This window comes from Pogoniulus pusillus, chromosome 17 (genome assembly GCF_015220805.1).
Source record: "Pogoniulus pusillus isolate bPogPus1 chromosome 17, bPogPus1.pri, whole genome shotgun sequence".
Lineage (NCBI taxonomy): Eukaryota > Metazoa > Chordata > Aves > Piciformes > Lybiidae > Pogoniulus > Pogoniulus pusillus.
This window is the reverse complement of record NC_087280.1, coordinates 22178138-22195319: the sequence shown is the minus strand read 5'-3', so window position 1 is coordinate 22195319 and position 17182 is coordinate 22178138. Positions and strand designations below refer to the sequence as shown.

The window sequence follows — 17182 nt, the reverse complement described above, 5'->3', positions numbered from 1 at the left end:
CATCACAGAATCACAGAAACATGCAGGTTGGCAAAACCCCTCAGGATCACCAAGTCCAAACTCTAACCCTACTCTACAAGATTCACCTTAAACCATAGCTCTGAACACCACATCCAAATGACCCCTAAACACATCCAGGGTGGGCGACTCACATCCCTGAGCATCCTGTGCCAGTGCTTAACCACTCTTTCAGTGAAGATTTTTTTTCCTAATATCCAACCCAAACCTTCCCCGTTGAAACTTGAGGCCATGTGCTCTGATCTTGCCTCTTGTCACCTGGGAGAAGAGACTGACCCCCACATCACTGCATGGTGCATTCCCCAGCCTCACCCTCTGGCCACCCCAGGGACAGGGCTCTGGAGTGTTGCAGTGTTCTAGCAGAGAAATGAAGCCTGCCAGCAGAATTCCCACTCGTACTGGGATGCCCTTCTACTTGCAGCTAGAAACACGCCTGTGGGACAGCAATGAAAGAACACTTAAATCCCCTATGTAACGAAGATTTCTGCTAGAGAGCTGCTGCGCTTAGGCGCTGCGTTGGGTTCCGTTACAGCGATGACATTACAGAAGCTTTTCCTCTCTCTCCCTCTCCCTTTGCCTGCAGCGCAGCTTCTCACCCTGCTGCCTCCACACCTTCCCTCCCCGCTCGCTTTGCCGTCGGGCTTGGGGGAGGCAGGGATGCACGTAGGATAGCCAGCCCTGGGCTTCCTTCCAGCCCTGGGCTGCCTCGGCTGGGATCCCCTGGGCTGCATCATTGGCATGCGGCGCCCGGCAGGACTGCATCACTGCTAGAGCCGATGCCGGCACAGAGCCTGGTGCACCGCACACCGCTCTGCGCTGCACCGCCCGCAACTTGGGGTGCCCCAGGTAAGAGTGGGTCTCTCCCTCCGCTCGGCTCAAAGGGGTGAGAGGCAGATGCTGGAGGGCTAGAAGCCCGTGGGGTTCTCTGAGCAGCTGAGGAAGCAGCTCTAGGGACAGGGAAAAGCTCTCTGTAGAAAAACTAACGCCAAAGATGCCTCTGAAATGGGGGATGAGCGAGGGTGCAGAGTCAGTGTCTGAGCCGAGCTGAATCAATAGGAGCTGTCAGGGACTCCATTAGCTTAATGAGATTGGAAGGGTCGTAGCCGTCGTGGGCGAAGGGGCGATTTAAAGCGGCCTCGTTTCGCTCCCCTTGCTCTCTGCAGGGAGCACATTGGGAGTTTAAACTTGTCTTTCACGGAGTGCTCCCGGCGTGTGTGCAGGCTGTGGAGGGCTGGAGCGGCTGCAGGAGAAGGTGTTTGCGTGGGGGCAGGGGCTGCCGTGTCCGCATGGGAGCCGTGCGCGACTGCGGGCTGCTGGCACCCCGGAGCTGGGTGCGGGTGTGCTGGTACCCGGCCACACCCCGGACCCCTCTACCCCCTGCCGGCACTCATTTTAGTTGTCTCCCCTTCGTTATCCTTCTCCACTCTGCAGGAAAGCTTAAATGCAGCTAAAGCTAAAGCCTGCAGCTAGTCACCTCCGCTAGGGAGGATTAAATGAAGCCGCAGAGACAAAGTGATGATGTGGGGAGTCTCAGGGCTGGCTCTCTTAGCTGCAGCTGTTGCAGGACATGGGTTCTGCAGCTGAAGTTGCCTTGTGTGTGTGCATGCCTGCAGCACGTCCCATAGCACATCTCTGCAGGGAGCATTTTTCCTTGAGAAGACAAGTGGTGTCCAAGGGAAATTTTCCTTCCACGTGCCAGCTGCTGTAGTCTATGATCCATGGCAGCAAGATTCCATTGCAAAAGAATGGGTAGGAACTGGCTTCATTTGTCAGGGATGACCTCATCTCAGGATAAGAAAGAAAAAGAGTGAAAGCCTGCTGGATTATAATCTGTAGGAGAGAAGCAGTGCAGGCTCTGTGTGTGCAGAAGGGATCCCTCACTATGTTTTGGTCAGGCACATAGTAGAGCTTAAAGAGGTATCCTGCTGTGGGGAGTCATGGCAGAAATTTCAGGTAGGATGAGAATAACTTATGTGTCTGGCATGGCAGGAATATTGCTGTTTCTTGGCTCATCTGGGTCCCAGCTATTAACCATTTGGGGGAAGAGAGAGGGAAAGGGTTAATTCTCTTGCTTGCTTAGCCAGATACTGAATAGTCAGTAATGCTGCAGTGATCATCCCAGGTGAAAGCACTGAGTCTGCTGCTCTTTTGGACAAATACCTTAGTGCCTCTGCCCAAAAGGACATGAGGCCCTAACACTCCATGCACTGACATGCCCTTAGACTGCCTTGTCTTGCATGAGGAGAGAGTGGGAGCAGAAACAGCAGCCAAGGCTTCCTCTGATTCTTCCCAATGGAAAGGCCCTCTTCCACTCTGCATCTGAAAGAGGAGGGGAACATCTCTCTTCCCTGCAAGAGACCTGCCACAGGCAGCACTCACCTGCCTGAGATTTCTGGTCTCAAGAGGTCCGTATCGGTCCTAGTTAGCTCCTGATGTCTCCCCTCTTAAGGGCCTTGCTGTGAAAGGCATGTCCAGCAGTGTTAGTTGAGCTCAGCTGGAGATCAGATCTGCAATGACACCCTTGGTTTTCCTGACACAATCTTGCAAATGCATGAGTGCTGGGGGAAACCCTCCTGGAGCATCAAAGCCAGACCCAGAGAGCAGCTGACAGGAATCAGCCTTCCTGTTCCACTTGCCTGTTTCTGAGAGGACTGCCCAACGAGGCAGCTATGCTGTGTGCACCCATTTATGTTCTGCAACACTTTAAATGAAAGCCACTGACAACTATTGACTGAGGGAGCTGAGCTGAAGCTGAAAGCCTTGATTTTGTGCCCCTTGTTCCAGCGACTGATGCAGACCTTAACTTGAAAATCACAGACTCATAGAATGGTTTAGGTTGGAAGGGACCTCAAAGATCATCTAGTTCCAAACCCTTAATATCAGCAGAGACACCTCCCACTAGAACAGGTCACTCATGGCCTCATCTAACATAGCCTTGAACACCTCCAGGGAGGGAGTGAGCACAGCTGGATCCTCCCCAGAAGTCAGCCTTGCACATGCAGGTGATCTCTGCAAACCTGGCTGCTTGTCTGTGGGTAGGGCATGGGCACCAACTTCTGAAAGCACAGAGTGAACATGAAGAACTCCCTGAGGATACTAAGTCCTCATGGCCGGGTGCTTGTTGCAGGGCTGTGTCAGTTTAGTTCCAAACCAGGAACTGATCCAGCCTATACCTGCATGGAAAAGGCAGCATGCTGAAGGTGCATCCCTTTCTTGTAATCACAGCTGAGCTGGGAGAATGGAGGTGAAATGAATTAAGAGAGATGAAAAAGGCAGGCAAGTCCCCTGTGGTGATGCTGTCCTGCTTGTAGAGCAAACTGCTGGACAACATTTGGTGAGGTTTTTGAGGCACAGCCTGTGCTTGATGCAGCATCAGCCCAGCTCCCTTCCTTGCCTGCAGTGAGTGTCAGCCTCCAGGTTCTGTTTTCTCTGATCAGAGCTGTTGTGGGTGGCCTTTTGTCTGGTCTGGTCACAAAGTCCCAGGATTGCTAACAGTCCTGCTGGGGAAGCCAAATCTGGCCTTGAAAATTCTCTTCCTGCATCATCAGTTCAGCAAATTGATTTTCCAGATCACGAGCTGAACCTTGGGAATTGTCCTCTGCTGAAAAGATTATGGAATTATTCCTGTGCTAATGAAAGCTTTAATGTTATGGGGACTGAAAGTCCCATCAGGACTTTAAAAGCAAGAAAAAAAGAGAAGAGATATCATAGGAAAGGGGATCCTGTGGTGGCTCTGTCAGACCTTACTTCACCATCTGGGGCAGAGGTAAGGAAGGTGACTGAACTTGGAAAAGAAGAGTAGGGTGGGGAAGGCCACAGCCTGCCAGGAAGCTGCTGAATCAATCAGGGATGCCTTCCCAGCTTTATCTCTCTTTCTGTGAGGGCAAGCAGGGAAGGTAGAACATTGCTGATTGCTTTTTCTTTTCATGGCAAATACTTATCCCCTCCAGCCCGAGGGCAGGTGGTAGAGCCAAGTCACCATCCCCAGCTCCCAGCACAGCTTACTGCAACCTGCTGTGGGATTATCCATGTGTGATGGTTTGGGTGTTACCTGCCCCCCTCTACTTAAGAAAATCACCCAGACTAGACTCAGCTGCTGGAAATGGAATGAAGCTTTATATTTACAGCTTAGCACAAGATACAAGCAGGTATTTACAATATATAGAGAATATACGAGTTAAAAAGTAATCCAGAAACACAGCAGCCCTCTCAGAAACCAGAGTCCCCAGGGGGGGCTCCCCACCACTCTTCCACCTTCTTCCTGCCCCTCTACCTTACCCTTATGATCAAGGTGAGTTTGGAGGGTCAGCCAGGGGAATTAGGAAGCAGAAAGATTAGTCAGGCAGCAAGTTAGAAAGAGAGAAGTGCAGCCCAAAGCCCATCATGTTTGTGTTCTTGTTCTGATAGGTCTCAGCAAGCCTATGAGTGCAGCAGCCATCACCATTGTTTCCTTTTCACAGCCTATAGTCTAATTCTTCTCACCAATATACTCCAGCCAGCTTCAAACTAGCACACCATGTGTAGCACTTAGCTCTTCTACCCTCCCAACCTGTTGTTGCTCAGGACCATGACACTAGTTTCCAAATCTACAGTAAGACAACTTATGCCCATGCCCCACCAAAGGAGTCTGATTCTGGGGATGAGTCTGCCACGTTGCTGATGGCTTTCACAAGGCTGGTCTTGCCTTTGCTTTACTAACCCTGGGTTTATTGCATGGTTACTCCACGAGTTACACCAGGCTGTCCCAGATTTAGGCAGTCCCTAAGAGGGGACAGAGAAGCAGTGCAGGGAAAAATGCCTCCATGCTACATGAGCTGCCAGGCGAGGGGAAGGCTGCTGTGTATTAAGGTAAGGGCTCTGCACAGAATGGGTAATCCTCTTTCCACGAATTATCCGGCCTGGGGATTAGACAGCTTTAAACTCCCCCAGGCCTCCTCTGCTGCAGCCAGTCTTGGTGGGAGCCAGGGGGGGCAATGGCTGGAGGGAGGGAGGTGCAGGCAGGTTGCTGATGACTCATTTGTCTGCTGTCAGCCTCGCCAAATGCTCCCAGAGGTCAGCGGGGACCCAGACGTGGAGTGACACGCGAGTGACGTGCAAGGGGAGAGGGAACATTGTGGCAGCCTGATTAGGAAGGAACACAGAGCTTTATAAATAATTGCAGAGACGAGGGAGTGCAGCAGCAGGTAGGAGGAGGGACAGGAGACCCAAAGCAGCAGTTTTCCAAAGTGTGATATCCTTGCTAGACTCTTTCAAGCTGTTTCTCTAGCCAGAAAAAGGGATACTGCTTGAACTGCAGTCGATTCATCTGAGAAGATGCTTCAAACCCACCTGCTCAAGCTGGCTCTGCAAATGCAATTCTGGGGATGCAAGTTGGGTTCATCTGTTTGGATCACTGTCAATACTCCATTAAAATGTTGAAAGGAGGCCAATAACACAGCTCAGGGACAGTGAGGGTGGAGGGAGAAATGAGTTATAAGAAGTGAGGCAGGCTGGGTTGCACCAAAACCTGAGTATTTCATCCACAGTCATGGGCTGAGTGCCTTGTTCATAGAGAAGACAGACTTCTGTCCTTCACCTAGCTCATAGCTGCTAGAAAGAATGGAGTCCTTTCACCACTCTCACCCTGGGAACTTGTACATGCCATAGAGGAAACATTCTTGTCCCTCTACCTCTGAGTTTTCAGGCTAGAGTTTGGAGGGAGGAAGAATAAGAAAGGCTTGGCTATGCCATGTGGGGCTGACACCCAGCTCTGCAGGGATGCCAAAGGGCTCAGCCCCTCCAGTGCTGAAGGCAGAGAGAAAAGGAGATTTTCTCAGGCAGGACCAGAGCCCTTGTCTGGGAGACTGAGATACCTGGCACCTCTGATCTTCTGTGTCCCCTTTTGTGGTGGGGCCACTCTTTTTCCTCCCCTCATCTCTAGATGCTGGGATATGTCTCAAGATTAGTATGGTTTGTCCTCCTTCATTCTGCTTCCCAGTGCAGGGGGCTGATTTCCCCAACTGTCTTCACATTTTACTGCTTTTTGGAGGTTTGCCACCTTACTCTGGAGTTATATCCCCCTGGATGCTAACCCTGTGGACCCCCACAGCACAGCTGCCATCCTTTGGATTTGCTCTGGACTCCCTTGTCTGAACTGCAGTGAAGTCAGATTTGCTCCTGGGGAAGTTAAGTGCACCAAGGCACTTTATTTTTCTTGCATTTAAATCAATTTATTCCACTCTCTACACAACCTAAATCAGGATTTCGACCCTATTGTATTTTCCCCTGCCCAGAACTGGGACAAATGAAAAACCTCATCCTGCTGTTCAGCACTCTAGAGGATGCCATTTAAATAACTTCAGGGGAGTTTGAGCTGAACAGGGAATAAATGATCAGGCTCTCAACTTACTGCTAGGGAGGGAAGCACCTCAGCTGCTCCTGTAGCTCCTGCCTTGCTGGGACACACAGGTGAGGTCGGTGCAAACCCTGACTCGTTTCTGCATGTGAAGATAGCACTAGAAATGGGTTTGATGGGTGGACTGCTAGGTAGATAAAGAACTGGCTTGAGATGCTGGAGCATGTCCAGAGGACGGCCACGAGGATGATCAGAGGGCTGAAGCACCTCTGCTATGAGGACAGACTGAAAGAGTTGGGGCTGTTCAGAAGAGGATGCCCTGAGGTGACCTTATTCTGGCCTTCCAGTACCTGAGGGGAGCCTACAAAAAAGCCGGGGAGGGAATTTTTAGGCTGTCAGGGAGTGACAGGGCTGGGGGGAATGGAGCAAAGCTGGAGGTGGGGAGAGTCAGACTGGACATGAGGAGGAAGTTGTTGAGCATGAGAGTGGTGAGAGCCTGGCAGGGGTTGCCCAGGGAGGTGGTTGAGGCCCCATGGCTGGAGGTGTTTAAGGCCAGGCTGGCTGAGGCTGTGTGCAGCCTGCTCTAGGGTAGGGTGTCCCTGGGCATGGCAGGGGGCTTGAAACTGGCTGCTCCTTGTGATCCCTTCCAACCCTGACTGATTCTATGATTCTAAATCCTGGGAGAAAGCTTGGATGGGAGAGAGATCACAAAGAAGGGAAAACGACTGGGGAAAGTCCTTGCCTCTAACGTGAGCTGCTATGCCTCCTGCCTGCGTCGAACATCCTCAATTTCCTGTGTAACTCCGAGTCACCACATCTGTCACGGCAGCATCCCCCGCTGCCCGCTTCCCCCGAGCCACCCCCTCCCATCTGCTCTGCCTGCAGCCTCGCTCGGCGGCTGGGGGGGGTGTGTGTGCATGCGCCTGTGGTCGCTGCCGCCCGATGGACTTTTCCATTGCTTGTGCCTCGCTACCTGGCTGCAGCCGCAGCGGGATGATCGGCTTGGCTTGCGGAGCGCTTCCTTCTAATCTCCGCCTTGTCACATCCTAGCGGAAAGGGACAGCGCTTTCGGGGGCTGCTCGGCGGGCTGGAAAGAGGGGAAATGGCTGGCGAAGAGCTACGATGAAGTATTTCCTACTTCTGGTAAGTGATGCTTTTATCTTTTCGGTCCCTTTCTTAGATAATCGGTCTGGCTGCAAAAGTAATACAGCTTAATGGGGGAAAAAGCAAAGGAAGGGGAGCTGAAAAAAAAACCCCAAGCCAATGAAGCCCATTTGGGTTGTGCTGAAGCTTTTGGAGGGGTCAGTGCTCATCAAAGCAATTTAATTACTATTAGTGAGAGGCTGGGAGCCGAGCAGATTAGGGAATGTGTGTGCCTAGGCAGCTGCAGCAGCTTTCACTCACATGCAGCTTCATCACCTACTCTGCATCTTTTTTTTTTTCCCTATGTGATTCCCAGCTTGGTCTGGGCAACATTCAGGGCTCCCTGACAAGCAGCAGTGCTGCTCTCCACGGGGTAGTCCTAGATGAAGCACTGCATGAATGTTGCTTTTTTTTTTTCAGCCTTATGCTCTTTACTGCAGGAGTTTGGGAAGGTTATTCATGAATTCTTGCCCCTAAGGTGGTGCATGAAGCTCCACAACTTTTCCAGCTGCTGAACTCTCTCCACCATGAAGTCTAACTGTGTTTTCCCTGTGGATACATATATAGGTGCAGATAAAGATGTTTGGAAGGAAGAAGGTCTATCTGGACTAAACAGTGCTGGGACTGTGGGCTGTTTGATGTCCTGGATGTGAGAGGTTTGTGAGCTGGTTTGTCTCACAGCACTCTCAATATGGGCATCCTGCTTCCAAGCTGAGCGACAGCAGAGCTCTTACACTAATGATGAATTTAGGGCCCTTGTTTAAAGAGGATCAGGGAATAATAAACTTAAGAAGAGCTTTTTCAATCTGGCTCTTGAATCTGCAAAGGTCTGTACATAAAATACCTCTGCTGGCAAGAAACAAAGGGAAAATACATTGCTGAAGCTTTGGCAGTTGTGCTGACAGTTAGAGAGCTGTGACCTTTTGTACAGACCCAAAATTTGGTGCAAAATTTGCTCTGAGGATACCACAACAAATTCTTTTTTGGATTTACTTGTGGCAGGCAGAGTCAAAAGCTCCTCCTGAAGAACACTGCAGAGATTATTGGTTGGTAAAAATGTCCTGCTCATAATCCCCTGGCATCATCTTTTCCAACCTGGATGTGTCTGTGATGTATTCATACATAGAAACCTCCACTTGCTGCAAACTCACACTTTTCCTACTCTTTGATGTTTAGATACCATGAGTGGGGTGCTCTGGTTGCTGTGCTTATTCTAGAGCAACCTTGAAGTTTCAGGCATCAATCATGTTACATCTACAGCAGATCCTCCTCTCCTAAGATGCAAGTTTTGCCTTGGATTTTTGTTTCCTGTGTGTCTCACAGTGACAATTTTTGGTACCCCATCTGTGTCTGGCAAACAGTGAGTGAAGCAAACACAGGGAAGTGGAAGGGGTTTTGTGTGACTCTGAATCCCAGCACTGTACAAGGAGGGGAGGGTGCAGGAACTGCCAAATGTATTGGTTCTGAGGGGTTGAGGATTGTTATCCGTGAGAGAACCTTCTTAGAGAGCCAAACTTTTGCACCATGGTTTGTTTCAAAAGGTTGGAGCTCCTTCATTCCATGTTTCCCAGAAAAAAACAAACACTTCTGAGCACCAGAAATTTATATTAATTGTTTTTCTGGTTGAATTGTCTCTTAAAACCTGCAGGAGTGGTAATCTCAGAGTGGCTTTGTGTTTGTGTGCTCTTGGCTTCTTCCCCTCCCCCCAAGCTCAGATATTGGCTGGTGATGACTGTGCTATCCTGATCCCTGCTGTAGTGCTGCCTGGAAGGGTTAATTTCCCCTGTTTAATTAATGGCTCTGTGATATTTATAAAGAGAAAATCCTCACATCCAGCTGTGATGATTTAGCTACATCTGCCAAAAGAAAACTCTAGGCCAAAATTATTATTATTATTATTATTATTATTATTACTAATACTATTATTATTACTATAGTAATACTGCCAGGTAGTACCCTTATAGAGATAAGATGTAGATAGTGCAGAATGGATATGCTGAGATGTACTCAGCTATGTGAGGAGGCTCAGGGCAGAGCTCATTGCTGTCTACAACTACCTGAAGAAGGGAGGTTGTAGCCAGGTGGGGTTGGTCTCTTCTGCCAAGCACCCAGCAACAGAACAAGGGGACACAGTTTCAAGCTGTGCCAGGACAGGTTCAGGCTGGACATTAAGAAGAAATTCTTCACAGCAAGAGTGATTGGCATTGAAATGGGCTGCCCAGGGAGGTGGTGGAGTCACCGTCCCTGGAGGTGTTTAAAAAGAGGCTGAATGAGGCACTTGGTGATGTGGTTCAGTTAATTAGAAGTGTTAGGTGATAGGTTGGACTTGATGATCTCTGAGGTCTTTTCCAACCTGGTTAATTCTGTGGTTCTGTGTTTTCTTCTCTCACCCTTAAGGTTAACTCCCACCCCACACAGTTGTAAGGGTCCTGCAGGCTGTCTGCCAGAGGTCCAAGGTGTCCTGAGCTGGCTTAGCTCAGCTTATCTGGCAGTCACTCGTGCCTGGTGTGCACTTTCTACAATGAGAAGGATCTATAATGAGGTGGGTGGCCCACCCATGGCTGGAAACAGCCATCTCTTAGGTGGAGCAGAGCAGCCAGGAGAGAAGAACATGTTACATGTCACAGTGGAGATGCTGGGAGAGAATGGAAAGTAGCATGTGAGCCTCAAAGCAGTACCTCTGTTTGAGGAAGTTGCCCATGTGTGGACACAGCCATATGAGAGATGCCCTCTCTCCTCTTTGTGGTTGCTGCTGTGCTGCTTGGAAGGCAGGCTTGATGCTGTTGCATGAGGGATGTGTCAGGCCTGGTGCTGGGCAAGCTGCCACAGAAGATGCTGCAGGACTGTGGGGCAGCTGCTTCTCAGTGATTCAGTGTTTCCAGCTAAACTGGGTGTTTTACTGTCATCCATGGCAACTCTTGAGGGATATGGGCTTGCAAGAAGCTGGAATTCATCCACTTCTGACAGGCTATTGGGTGGATTTATCCAAGCTCTGGTTCTTATTGTGCTGCCAGAGCAGTGACTGCCTCCCTGGCCTGCTATCTCCCAAGCAGATGGTGAGGGAGAGGAATGGTGCCCTCAGGAGAAGGCAGCCCTGGTGTGTCTACCCAGCAGAGCCCTGAGCACCACTGCAACACAGAAAGCTTCCCAGTCCTGGTCTGAAGATGATCCATGTTAGGTGCTTTGCAAAATGTGGGAGGGTCAGTAAAGTGCCTGCAGGAGATTTCTGACCATAGGGAAAGTGCTATGGGAACCAATCTGCTCCTGCACAAGATGTGTATGTTCTACACTTCTCCTACTCTTGAGGATTCAGCTCTGGTGCTGCAGTGGTGAGCTGAAAGCTGTCAAGACACAAGTGGTGACAGCCAGGTCCCAGGGACTGCTCCCACCACATCCCTCCAGGCAGCATGGAAAAACCTAGCTCCTGCCTGGGACATTTCTCTTGCCCTTCATGGCAGGTGGTCAGGCTGCTGCAGATTTGCCAGCTTTAACTGCTCCAATTATTGCAGCTTACAAGTTCCTGACCTCCTGAGCTTACACCTATGCTCTTCTTGGGCATGCATCCTGCTCCTACTGTGCCCCCTTTGCCTTGTCACTCAGAGGAAACCCCTGCAGAGGTGGTAGTGGCTTCTCTGAAAAACCTCTTGTATGCAGCAGTAGTAGTGATGGCCTTCAGAGATGCCCAGTGACATGTAATTTTGCAGCTACCATCCTCCCCTGAAGCACATTGCTGAGTGGATTAGCACAGCCAGACTATGAGGTTAGAGGCAGATTGAATTGGATGCCTCCATGAGGATGACTGACTGACTGGTGAGGTTCAGGTGACAAGAACAGAAGCACACAAAAGTAATTCTCCTGGCACAGACTGAACTTTGAACAGAATAGGATATCATAGAATCATAATATCATAGAATCAACCACGTAGGAAGAGAGCTCCAAGCTCATCCAGTTCAACCTAGCACCCAGCCCTGGCCAATCAACCAGAACATGGCACTAAGTGCCCCACCCAGGCTTGGCTTCAACACCTCCAGGCACAGCCACTCCACCACCTCCCTGGGCAGCCCATTCCAACGCCAATCACTCTCTCTGGGAAGAGCATATACATGGACTACTGTGAGGGATGTGGCACCTCATAATGTCATAAACACAAAAGGTGTTTATTGACCATTCTGCTGGCTGTACACGGGGCCCAGGGTTCTCTCTCCCCTGAGAGATAGGCAGGAGGAGAAGATGATGTGATTTGGGCTTCTAGCTGCTTGGGGCTGCGAGAGGAGTGAGGCTTTTGCAAAGCCTTTCAACAACTGTGAGCTGCCTCTCAAATGCTTTCAGCCCACTGCAAGGGAAGAAAAGGGAACAAGTTCTTTATTGTGAGGGTAGTGGAACGCTGGAACAAGTTGCCTGGGGAGGTGATTGTGGAGATATTCAAGGTGAGGCTCAACAGGGCTCTGGGCAACCTGATCGAGTTGAGGATGTCCCTGCTTACTGCAGAGGGAGGTGAACTGGATGATCTTTGGAGATCCCTTCCAACCCAAACCATTCTGTGATTCTATGATTCTATGAAATCTGACTCAATTCCTCTCACCAACTTCACTGAAGCTGACAGTGGGCACCAGCAAGGTCAGGCTACATTCACTCTACATCCCCAAGCCACAAGCACTCCCAGCCCAGCTTCACTGCCATTTTAGCAGGGCTGTCTCATTGCAGGGATCTAATGTGCATTAATTATGAGCATGTGTAGATGAGGTGTTAAATGATTTATACACAGACCTGGACTGAGAAATCCCAGTGGTTTCTCCTCCTGATGTGTAGCTGCTGATGGAAATTAGTCAGGTTTTCCTGGCATTCAGAAGGAGCTGAGGAGCCTCTTTGCTTGTGATACAGACCCAAAGTTCCTGGGGTTGGTGGAAGCTGAGCCAAGGCTAGCTGTGAGCAGCAGGAAAGGAGTGTAGAGCCCCTTTCCAGCTGGGCTGGCACTTGCATGACAACTCAAGTCATCATCACTGCCATGTGTCAGCCTTCTGGGGACTGTGGAGATGCTCTGATGTTGAGTCAGCCTTGGGATCATGGGGAATGCCTTTTTGCATTCTCAGAGCCAGAGGATGGGAATTCAGAGCAGAGGAATTTTAATTAATCTGGTATTTATTATTTATCACTAACTGAAGATGCTTTTGGTGCTTGTTTCCCTCTTTTAGATAAGTTGTGGGGTTTTTTTTGGTGGATATTAGTACCTTTTTTTTATAGCAAGATCTTTCATAGCAAGTATCTTTTATGGTAAGATAGGATCCTTCCTTTTAGGAGCTCAGACACTGCAAATCACCTTTGCCATGGCTGTGACCAGTGTGGTGTCCACTGGTGCTGGGCAGCATGGACACCTCCAGCCCAGGATGTCCAGCAGCAAGGGCATGGAAGAAGCCAATGCTGCAGAGGGCTGGGGAAGGTGCAGGACTCAGGGACTGTGAGCAGGAAATGCTCATGGGCTGTTTCTGAGCAGAAGGTCTGGCTTTTGAGAGGCCAGACATGACCAGCAGCTGGAGCAGCAGACTGTGATGGCCTCCCCAGGATGGTTGTGGAGTCTCCTTCTCTGGAGCCTTTCCAGGCCTGTCTGGATGTGTCCCTCTGTGATCTGTGTTAGATAGCATTGCCCTGTTCTGGCAGGGGGTTGGGCTCGATGATCTCCTTGGGTCCTTTCCAACCCCTAACCTCCTGTGAGCCTGTGAAGGGCTCCTTTTAAGGCTCCATTTTACAGCAGTTCCTGACCAGAAGGTCTGGCTTTTGAGAGGCCAGACATGGCCAGCAGCTGGAGCAGGAGACTGTGAGGGCCTCCATCTTAGGGCTCCATTTTACAGCAGTTCCTGACCAGAAGGTCTGGCTTTTGAGAGGCCAGACATGGCCAGCAGCTGGAGCAGCAGACTGTGAGGGCCTGCCCAGGGAGGCTGTGGAGTCTCCTTCCCTGGGGACTTTCCAGGCCTGTCTGGATGTGTTCTGTGTGATCTGTGTTAGATAGCATTGTCCTGCTCTGGCAGGGGGTTGGGCTCGATGGTCTCCTTGGGTCCTTTCCAACCCCTAACCTCCTGTGAGGGGCTCCTTTTAAGGCTCCATTTTACAGCAGTTCCTGGCCAGAAGGTCTGGTTTTGGAAGGTCAGACATGACCAGCAGCTGGAGCAGGAGACTGTGAGGGCCTCCATCTTAGGGCTTCATTTCAAAGCAATCCCTGGCCAGAAGGTCTGGTTTTTGAGAGGCCAGACATGACCAGCAGCTGGAGCAGGAGACTTCAGGGCCTCCATCTTAGGGCTTCATTTCAATGCAATCCCTGACCAGAAGGTCTGGCTTTTGAGAGGCCAGACATGACCAGCAGCTGGAGCAGGAGACTGTGAGGGGCTGCTTCCTAAGGCTCCATTTTACAGCAGTTCCTGAGCAGAAGGTCTGGTTTTTGAGAGGCCAGACATGACCAGCAGCTGGAGCAGCAAACTGTGAGAGCCTCCCCAGGGAGGCTGTGGAGTCTCCTTCTCTGGAGCCTTTCCAGGCCTGTTTGGATGTGTCCCTCTGTGATCTGTGTTAGATTGTGTTGCCTGGCTCTGGCAGGGGGTTGGACTGGATGATCTCCTTGGGTCCTTTCCAGCTCCTAAAATCCTGTGATCCTGTGAGGGGCTCCTTTTAAGGCTCCATTTTACAGCAGTTCCTGGCCAGAAAGTCTGGGTTTTGGAAAGCCAGACATGACCAGCAGCTGGAGCAGGAGACTTCAGGGCCTCCATCTTAGGGCTCCATTTCAAAGCAATCCCTGACCAGAAGGTCTGCTTTTTGAGAGGCCAGACATGACCAGCAGCTGGAGCAGCAGACTTCAGGGCCTCCATCTTAGGGCTCCATTTTACAGCAGTTTCTGAGCAGAAGGTCTGGCTTTTGGAAGGCCAGACATGACCAGCAGCTGGAGCAGCAGACTGTGAGGGCCTCCCCAGGGCAGTTGTGGAGTCTCCTTCTCTGGAGCCTTTCAAGGCCTGTCTGGATGTGTTCTGTGTGATCTGTGTTAGATAGCATTGCCCTGCTCTGGCAGGGGGGTTGGACTGGATGATCTCCTTGGGTCCTTTCCAACCCCTAACCTCCTGTGAGCCTGTGAGGGGCTCCCTCCTAAGGCTCCATTTTACAGCAGTTCCTGAGCAGAAGGTCTGGGTTTTGGAAGGCCAGACATGACCAGCAGCTGGAGCAGCAGACTGTGAGGGCCTCCCCAGGGAGGCTGTGGAGTCTCCTTCCCTGGGGACTTTCCAGGCCTGTCTGGATGTGTTCTGTGTGATCTGTGTTAGATAGCATTGTCCTGCTCTGGCAGGGGGTTGGGCTCGATGGTCTCCTTGGGTCCTTTCCAACCCCTAACCTCCTGTGAGGGGCTCCCTCCTAAGGCTCCATTTTACAGCAGTTCCTGAGCAGTAGGTCTGGCTTTTGGAAGGCCAGACATGACCAGCAGCTGGAGCAGGAGACTGTGAGGGCCTCCCCAGGGAGGCTGTGGAGTCTCCTTCCCTGGGGACTTTCCAGGCCTGTCTGGATGTGTTCTGTGTGATCTGTGTTAGATAGCATTGCCCTGCTCTGGCAGGGGGTTGGGCTCGATGGTCTCCTTGGGTCCTTTCCAACCCCTAACCTCCTGTGAGGGGCTCCTTTTAAGGCTCCATTTTACAGCAGTTCCTGGCCAGAAGGTCTGGTTTTTGAGAGGTCAGACATGACCAGCAGCTGGAGCAGGAGACTTCAGGGGCTCCCCAGGGCAGTTGTGGAGTCTCCTTCTCTGGAGCCTTTCAAGGCCTGTTTGGATGTGTCCCTCTGTGATCTGTGTTAGATTGTGTTGCCCTGCTCTGGCAGGGGGTTGGACTGGATGATCTCCTTGGGTCCTTTCCAGCTCCTAAAATCCTGTGATCCTGTGAGGGGCTCCTTTTAAGGCTCCATTTTACAGCAGTTCCTGGCCAGAAGGTCTGGGTTTTGAGAGGCCAGACATGGCCAGCAGCTGGAGCAGCAGACTGTGAGGGGCTGCTTCCTAAGGCTCCATTTTACAGCAGTTCCTGAGCAGAAGGTCTGGCTTTTGGAAGGCCAGACATGACCAGCAGCTGGAGCAGCAGACTGTGAGGGCCTGCCCAGGGAGGCTGTGGAGTCTCCTTCCCTGGGGACTTTCCAGGCCTGTCTGGATGTGTTCTGTGTGATCTGTGTTAGATAGCATTGCCCTGCTCTGGCAGGGGGTTGGGCTCGATGGTCTCCTTGGGTCCTTTCCAGCTCCTAAAATCCTGTGAGCCTGTGAGGGGCTCCTTTTAAGGCTCCATTTTACAGCAGTTCCTGGCCAGAAGGTCTGCTTTTTGGAAGGCCAGACATGACCAGCAGCTGGAGCAGGAGACTGTGAGGGGCTGCTTCCTAAGGCTCCATTTTACAGCAGTTCCTGGCCAGAAGGTCAGGTTTTTGAGAGGCCAGACATGACCAGCAGCTGGAGCAGGAGACTGTGAGGGGCTCCTTTTAAGGCTCCATTTTACAGCAGTTCCTGACCAGAAGGTCTGGTTTTGGAAGGCCAGACATGACCAGCAGCTGGAGCAGGAGACTTCAGTGGCTGCTTCCTAAGGCTCCATTTTGCAGCAGTTCCTGGCCAGAAGTCCTGGTTTTCAGAAGGCCAGACATGACCAGCAGCTGGAGCTGAGCCTTCTCCTTAGGGCTTTGCTTTAAAGCAACAAGCCTTTAGCATGGGGCCAAAACCAGAAGCTGCAGAGCCAACCCACTGAAGGGTGATGTCCTTTCAGCCCCTCTAATCCCACTGCCACATGCAGCACAGGCACTAAAGCAACGAGGAACGATTAGGGAAAGGCTACAGTTGCCCCAACACACCGCACAGACTTGTCTGCAGACAAGATTTACACCCTGCCTGCTTTCAGACAAGGAAGAAGCAGGAGAGAGCTCAAGCCCTGCTGGCTTTACAACTACAAGACACTGAGCACAGCAACTTGCCAGCCATCAGTAGCAAAGAAAGTAAGATTTACACCTGGAAGGCAGCTGAGAAGTGGGAGGAGAGGTATGAAAAATAAGGTGCCTGGAAGCTGTGCTGTTTGCAAGCCACCAGGGCTAAGGCAGCAGGCTGAAACAGGGCTCCCACTTGGCTTTCCACCACAGCAACTGTGCAGAGGAGGAGAGTGCTCAGGATGGAGAGAAGCTTGGGGAGGACTCATCCCCCCCCTCCATACCCACTCTGCGCCAGGCAGCTGCTGCCAGTCTCTGCTGTTTCAGGCTGTGCAGCTGATTAAATATTGAAAGGGTTTTGTTGCTGTTGCTTGAAAGCTTCTGTCTGGATGAAAATGAAGTTATGTGAGGACAAGTTTGTGCTGGTGCAATTAGCCTGTGTTTAAATATGTCTGACCATAAACGGACCAAGAATAGCTTGGTGGGGTTTAGAGTTAAAGGCACTATTAGGACGTGGGTTTGGGCTGCTTGGTTTTGGTGCCAAGGTGTGGCAGAGCTCAGGGAGTAGGGGGGTGTTGCAGATGGGGGTCAGGCTGAGTTATCAGGGAGACTCTGTGGCATACAGGCTGGTTGTAGTGGGAGCTGACACCTGAGGGTTACACGTTCACAGGGCAGCCTTGTTCCAGGCTCAACTCTCACATGTCTCTGGCACCCTGAGTGAGACAGTGATGGATGGAGATAGAGTCAGAGAATGAGGAGGGAGAAGAGATTTGTGAT

At 51.1% G+C, this 17182-nt stretch overlaps 1 protein-coding gene across 4 annotated transcripts in view; it reads left to right on the top strand.

Annotated features, from left to right (window-relative positions):
• Window positions 1–749: 749 nt before the first annotated feature.
• SV2B (synaptic vesicle glycoprotein 2B) overlaps window positions 750–17182 on the top strand; it is a 79839-nt gene continuing 63406 nt past the window's right edge. For 2 of the 4 annotated variants that reach the window (XM_064158058.1, XM_064158057.1), the window contains exon 1: window positions 7328–7495. The gene's annotated coding sequence lies outside the window, so the exon portion shown is untranslated. Of the gene's footprint in view, window positions 865–7327; window positions 7496–17182 lie in introns of those variants that run through there. The other 2 variants (XM_064158059.1, XM_064158060.1) reach the window with 2 other exon arrangements.